The 7,370-nt window shown below is 57.6% G+C and overlaps 1 long non-coding RNA gene across 1 annotated transcript; it reads left to right on the forward strand.

Moving 5' to 3' along the window:
* Nucleotides 1-90: 90 nt before the first annotated feature.
* Nucleotides 91-4,194, forward strand: LOC114013884 (uncharacterized). The gene is made up of 2 exons (XR_003557141.2): nt 91-998; nt 2,448-4,194. It is a non-coding gene; the product is annotated as an uncharacterized LOC114013884 (long non-coding RNA).
* Nucleotides 4,195-7,370: the final 3,176 nt, after the last annotated feature.

Consider the following 7,370-nt stretch of genomic DNA (forward strand, 5'->3'; position numbering starts at 1 on the left):
CGGGCGGGCACGTGACTTGGCGCGCCGCGCGGCATGCCGGGAGCTGTCGTCCCGCCGGGCAGGGGCCGCGCCCCCGGGGCCGTGCAGCCGCCTCCCGCCCCGCTGGGCCCGCTGCGGGCGGCCGCCGGGGAGCCGCGCCTCCCCCCGGCTCTGTAACAACAGGGGCTTCCCACAGAACCGCCCCCAGCGGTGCTCGGGTTGGGGGGCGGCCGGCTCGGGCCGTGTGTCCCGCCCCTGGGCTCTGGGGGCATAGGCCTCAGGGCCGCCGGCAGGCCGGCGTGCTCCCAGCCGCACCGGGGCGGAGGCCTGGAACGGTCAGGCTGTCCTGGGAGGGGACGGGCACCTCAGCGTGTGGCGGCGGGCAGGTGGCCTCTCCGCTGGGGCTGGCTGGCACGGGTGGGTGTCCCCTGCCCCGCTCCTGTGGCCGGCACCGGCCTGGGCTGCTGCACCCGCCTTCCCGCCTTCCAGCAGAGCAAATGAAGCTGCTTTTCTCCAGATGGGTGCAGGGTGCAAAATTGCCTGGGACAGATGGGCAGAGAGCGTGGTGGTGGATGGGGCCGGCTGGGCCCTATGGGAGCACTTTTCAAGCAAACTATATTTTCATATAGCAGTAGCAAGAGTTTCACGTTCAGGCTTACAGACCGCTGGTTGTGCCTGAATGTAGAGGCCCATATCCTGCTGCAGATCGGTGACTTGTAATCAGAGCAAGCAAGGGACAGTGCAGAGAGCAACAGCAATTCTCTGGTGGAAGGATGTGATAAGGAGAACAAGGAGGAAAAGAGGAGGTTCTGCACCCCAGGAAGGCTGTACTCCATTGTATCTGCTTTTGAAAACTAGAGAAATCTCAGAAGACCAGCCCAGAAGTGAATTGAGATTGAATGTCCTGAAGACCTCCATCTGTTTGGTTTATCAAAAATGAGATTAAAGCAAGAGCGGAGATGGGGTGCAAGCACAGGCACAGTGGCAGTGGTCTACAATTAACCACGCAACAAGCAAAGGTGAGGACTTTCAGCCCAAAGACAATACAGGGGTAAGGCAGGCTGATGGCCTAGTCTGGATGTTCTCATGTAGATGTGCCTGTGTTTTGCATTGAGCCTGTGTGATCAGTTTGTTCTGAATTTTCCTGTTACTACTAGTCAGCATTTTTTAAGACCCATCCCACTTCTACAACCACTTTCTAGTGTGCCAGGGAACTCAGCTTTCCATTGTTACCTGTCCTTGTAGTTCAGACTATCCCCATAGCCCCTGGCCTTCCTGTGTGCTTAGCCCCATGCCTCCTGAAGGCCTGGACCCTGGTACAGGAAGGATGCTGGGGCTGCTGCTGCTGCTGCTGTGCTCACTGCCATCAATTATTCACAGCCAAGAGGCAGCGCGAGGAGGCTGGTGCTGCAGCAGGAGGCGAGACTGCTGTATAATTCATGAAGCCCACTTTGCTCATAGGGCATGGCAGTGCTTGTAGTCCAGTGCCTGGCCACAGGGATCAGGGTGCGGGGGGCTGGAACTCAGGACACTGAGAGGAGAGCAGCTGGGGCTCTGAGCTCAGGGCCGGTGTGTGTGTGTGGTGTGTCACGGTGTGGGGAGAGGGCTTCAGAGACCAGACAAGGAACAGGGCAGGAGGTGTGGGACCCTGTGTGCTGTGTGCAGGTAACGTGGCTGCAGGAAGCTGAGCTGGCATGAGACTGCCCTGACTTGTGCAGGCACCAGTGGGCACAAGTAGGACATGTGGATGAACAGTGTCTATGTGTCCAGCCATGGAAGGAGAGGCCCAAGTGACTGCTGCAGCACTGTGGGAGCACACATTGAAAGACCTGCACGGGCCAGGCACCAGGTGGGAGTGGGCAGGCATGGCAGTGTCCAAGTGAGTGGCTCATGAGCATGTGGGGTGTTAATGACCTATATGTTTGTGTGGGTACAACACTTCCCTCTGCATGTATGCCTGCATGTGTGCATGTATGGACAAGTGAGTTTGCATGTGCGCCCGTGGGAGGTGCATTCTGCGTGTGCATGCATCTGTGGGTGTGTGCTGTGAACACGCATGTGGGTAGATGGGTGGGTGCACACTGTGTGCATGCATGCATGCAGTGTGTGTGGGGGGTGTATTCCGCATGCATGCGTACTGTAGGGTGTGCATGCACCGCCTCTGTGTGTATGTTGTGTGTGCGTGTGCATACACTGGCCAGATATGCACACACATGCACTCTGTCTGTACGTGAACACTGCACATTGTGCTGTGTTCCAAGACTTTTGGAGTACAGCTATACACACACTCTGGGTGTGCTTTACACCTGTTTGTATCTGTGTGTGTCTCCACTGTGTTTGTGTGTGCACATGCACCCTGTGTGGGAATGCAGTACGTGTATGCACAGTATTTTTGTGTGCGTGCTCTGTGCATGCTGTGTGGGTGCTGTGTGCAGCCCAGGTTTCTCACAGAGAATGTTTCCTTGCAGAAGAGCTGGAGCTGAATTGGAAGGACTCTCGTTCCCAGGAGGTTTCTCCCGTCTCAGTCCCATGGATATGGTGGCTGTTCCCATGTGTGTGCCAGTGCAAAAGACTTAGTTTGTCTTCTAAAGAGCCAGGTTACATTCAAGAACATGCACACATACTTCACTGGCGTGAACAGCAAAACAGATAGAACAGTACTTTTACCAACACCCACTTAGTGCCTGAGGGAAAGGCTATGGATGTTGTCTACCTGGACCTTAGTAAAGCCTTGACACGGTCTCCCACAGCATTCTCCTGGAGAAACTGGCTGCTCGTGGCCTGCACGGGTGTACTTTGTGCTGGGTTAAAAGCTGGCTCGACGGCCAGGCCCGAAGAGTGGTAGTAAATGGGGTTACATCCAGCTGGCAGTGGATCACAAGCGGTGTTCCCCAGGGCTCAGTGCTGGGGCCAGTCCTGGTTGATATCCTTATTGACGATCTGGACGAGGGGACCGAGTGCACCCTCGGTCGGTTTGCAGGTGACACCGAGCTGGGGGCAGTGCTGACCTGCGGGAGGGCAGGGGGCTCTGCAGAGGGGGCTGGGCAGGCCGGGGCCGATGGGCCGAGGCCACTTGTAGGAGGCTCAACAGGGCTCAGTGCCGGGTCCTGCCCCTGGGTCACACCAGCCCCGCGCAGCGCGACGGGCTGGGGCAGGGGGCTGGGAACTGCCTGGGGGGAAAGGGCCTGGGAGTTTTTGTTGACGGCCGGCTGGGCATGAGCCAGCAGTGTGCCCAGGTGGCCAAGAGGGCCAACAGCATCCTGGCTTATGTGTGAAACAGCATGGCCAGCAGGACTAGGGAAGTGATTGTCCCTCTATACTTGGAGGTGGTACAGTCACCGCCCCTGGAAGTGTTTAAAAAACATGGTGCTTGGGGACAAAGTTTAGTGGTGGACTTGGCAGTGATGGGTTAATGGTTGGACTTGGTGATCTCAAAGGTCTTTTCCAACCTAAATGATTATATGATTCTATTACTGATGGGGTTTCCTGGGTACTGCTGCCCCTGCCAGATTCCTCTCCACAAAATGACCCCAGCTCTTCCTTCAGTTATCGGTGAAGTTTGGCCACCTCTCACATCATTCCCAGCTAACACCTCTGAAATCTGGGTATTCTTCATGGCAGTGTAACTCCCGTCAGCTTCTCACTCTGTTTGTTGTGGTCAGCAATCTCTCTTGTAGTGTTTCCCACAGTCTGTTCAGTTAGCCTTAGCTTATGCCAGGCCCTTATCATCAGTTTGTGTGCCTTAATGCATACCCCCAAAGTTGTCTGCATGTCACATCATTTTTTCCTGTGCTCTTGCTAGCCTTGATGTGCTGGTCTTCACCATCCCATGGTGGCTGTGAGTGCCCTCCTTTCTGACCAGGCATGGTTTCAGCCCTTTTGAGTGACTCTTTCCCTTTGTGCCTGACCTACCTGCCTGCAGCCTGCCTCATTCTGCAGGTGCCTGGCGTGGAAGTCCTTGCCTTGCACAGGGGACTGAATTGGACTGAAGCATGAAACGACAGAGCCCCGCTGAATGCTCTGCTTGTGGGATGAGGGTGCGTGGGCCCCGTGGCAGGCAGCAGCGCCCGGCGCTGAGCTCTGCCTGCTAACAGCTCGCAGGATAAAAACAAGCATGGCATCACAGCCTCTTTGGGAAGTTTGCTGCCACCCTGCTCTCTGCAGCCATTTGCCACCAGGTCCTTCCCAATAAACAGACACCAGAGAACGCCGCTACTACAGGCAGCACGCATGTGTATGGGTGTGGAAGAGCCCATCTGGTTACAGTCACAGCAAGCAAGCAGTGATGTGCAAGTGCAATGAGTCCAGCGTACCCACGTGGTGCACACTGTATGTATGTGCTCATCTGGGTCCACACATGTTGGCATATGGGTTTGTGTGGTGCACTCCGTGTGTGCGGGCACCATGTCTGCACTACTGTGGGTGCACCCAGTGTGTGGCTGCACTCTCAGCATTGTGCACACACTGGGGATGCATGCCGCAGACATGCGGTGCGGTACAGGCGAACCTGTGAGTATGCACAGCGTACCTGTGCGTTCACAGGGTAGTGTGCAGTGTGTGGGGGCATTTTGTGTGTATGCAGGCAGGCTGCGTGTGCATGCGGTTTGTGTGTGTGCGCACACTGATTTGCATGCCTTCCGCTCCCTGTGCATGATGCACATGTGCACTGACTAGTGCACACTAGTGTAGTCGGTGTGTTCATGTGTAGCATGTGTGTGTGGGCATGTGAGTGTGTGTTGGCATGTGGTGTGTCTGTGCATGTGCGTTGGCCCATGGTCCGTGTGTGGGTGTTGGTGTGCAGTGTGCTGGTGCGTCTTGGTGTGCATTCAGTGTGTGTGTGCATGCGTGTGTGTCAGTGTGCAGTCTGTGTGAGTGTATGAGTGTGTGTTGGCATGTTTGCACATGTTGGTGTGCGGTCAGTGTGTGTGTTGGTGTGTTGGTGTGCAGTGTGTTGGCATGCATGCAGTGTGTGTGTGCTGGCGTGCATTCTGTGTGAGTGAGTGTTGGTGTGCAGTCAGTGTGGGTGTGAGTGTGGGCGTGAGTGTGGGCGTTGTGTGATTAGTGTGTTTGTGTTCGTGTGTTGGTGTGTGGTGTGCTGTGTGTTGGTGTGCAGTCCGTGTGTGTGTGTGTGCTGGTGTGCTGTCAGTGCGTATGACTGTGTGAGTGTGTTTTGGCCTTTGTGTGTTGGTGTGCAGCATGTTGGTGTGCCTTCAGTGTGTGTGACAGTCTGTGAGTGTGTGTTAGTGTGCTGTCAGTGTGTGTAACTGTGTGTGGTTTGGCCCGTGTGTATTGGTGTATGGTCAGTGTGTGTGTGTTGGTGTGCAGTGTGCTGGTGTGCTGTCAGTGTGTGTGACACTGTGTGTTGGTGTGCGGTCAGTGTGTGTGTTGGTGTGCGGTCAGTGTGTGTGTTGGTGTGCAGTGTGCTGGTGTGCTGTCAGTGTGTGTGACACTGTGTTGGTGTGCGGTCAGTGTGTGTGTGTTGGTGTGCGGTCAGTGTGTGTGTTGGTGTGCAGTGTGCTGGTGTGCTGTCAGTGTGTGTGACACTGTGTGTTGGTGTGCGGTCAGTGTGTGTGTGTTGGTGTGCGGTCAGTGTGTGTGTTGGTGTGCAGTGTGCTGGTGTGCTGTCAGTGTGTGTGGCACTGTGTGTTGGTGTGCGGTCAGTGTGTGTGTGTTGGTGTGCGGTCAGTGTGTGTGTGTTGGTGTGCGGTCAGTGTGTGTGTTGGTGTGCAGTGTGCTGGTGTGCTGTCAGTGTGTGTGGCACTGTGTGTTGGTGTGCGGTCAGTGTGTGTGTGTTGGTGTGCGGTCAGTGTGTGTGTTGGTGTGCAGTGTGCTGGTGTGCTGTCAGTGTGTGTGACACTGTGTGTTGGTGTGCGGTCAGTGTGTGTGTGTGTTGGTGTGCGGTCAGTGTGTGTGTCGGTGTGCAGTGTGCTGGTGTGCTGTCAGTGTGTGTGGCACTGTGTGTCGGTGTGTGGTATGCTGGGGGGGTGTTGGCGTGTGCGTTCATCTTGGTGTGTAGTCAGCGTGTGTGTCGGTGTATGTCGGTGTGTTGGTGTCCCCAGTGCTGCCCTGGCCGCCCCGGCCCCCTCGCGCCGTCCGTTCGCCGCCGCCAGGAGCCGCCGCCGCCCGTGGCGGGGTCCCGGCCGCGGCCCCTGTGGGGGGCTCTGGCCCCCGCGAGCCCCGTGCCCGGCGGGCCCCCTCCGGCGGGGCGGGGAGCGGGCCCGGGGCCATGCGGGCCAGGGTCGGCGGGGCTGCCGGCGGGAGCTGCCGGGCCGCTGCGCCACCGCTCCAGGGCAGCGCCGGCACCGAGGGACACCCCGGGTGCGGCAGTGCGGCCCCCGGGATGTGGGCTGCCGGGAGGGGGCAGGGCGGGAGGGGGGGGCAGGGAGCCTGCGGTGGGGGGCGGTGGCAGGCGTGGAGGAGCGGGGGCACGGCTTGGGGCCGGTGTGGGGCGAGGGGAGAGTACCCGTTCCACGCGTGTGGGGGCACAACCCTGAGCGTGGGCCGACCCCCGGGGAGAGGGGCTCTTGCGTCCCCCCGTACATCACCCGCCCGCCGAGGCTGGGCCGGGCCCCGCAGCCGGAGCAGGGCTGTGCTGAGGCTGCTGCTGCTGCAGCCCTGCAGAGCCAACTCACACCCTGCCCCTGCTCCCCCTGCACGGAGCTGCCCCTGCCCCAGCTCCCCGGCGGCTGTGTCTCAGTTTTGAATCATCTGCAAACTTGCTGATGGTGTGCTCTGCCCCATCATCCAAATTATTAATGAAGGTGTTATTAATGAAGGTGTTATTGATGAAGAATTTGAACAATATTGGCCCCTGTATTGATGCCTGAGGTACTCCACTAGTGACTGGCCTCCATGTGGACTTCGTACCATTAGTGACAACCTTCTGGATCTAGCCTTTCAGCAAATTTTCAGTCCACCTCACTGTTTGCTTGCCTAATCCATAGCTTATCAGCTTGCCTATGAGGATGTTACAGAAGACAGTATGAAAAGCATTACTAAAGTTGAGGTAAACAACATCTGTTGCTCCCCCCTCATCCACCAAGCCCATCATCTTGTCCTACTAGGCTATCAGGTTGGTTAAGCACCATTTCCCCTTTGTAAACCCACGCTGTCCCATCCTGCCCTGCCACCTGGCACCCGCCCCTGCCATCTGCACCCATTTCATGGCTGAGTTTGTGCATAAGCTGTGTCAGGGGAGCCGGTGCCTGCCACAGCTGATAAGCAGGGTGCAGCTGGCTGCAGTTATCCCAGGCTGCAGAGCATTGTGGGGATGGCTATGAGGGGTGAAGGGGTCTGCCACCCCATGTGTGTGGCCTGGTGCAGGTTCTGCTGTGTGAGCCCTGCACAGCTATGTAGCAGTGTGCCCAGACCCAGCGAGGCAGGGCTGTCTT

This window comes from Falco peregrinus, chromosome 6 (assembly GCF_023634155.1).
Source record: "Falco peregrinus isolate bFalPer1 chromosome 6, bFalPer1.pri, whole genome shotgun sequence".
Classification (NCBI taxonomy): domain Eukaryota; kingdom Metazoa; phylum Chordata; class Aves; order Falconiformes; family Falconidae; genus Falco; species Falco peregrinus.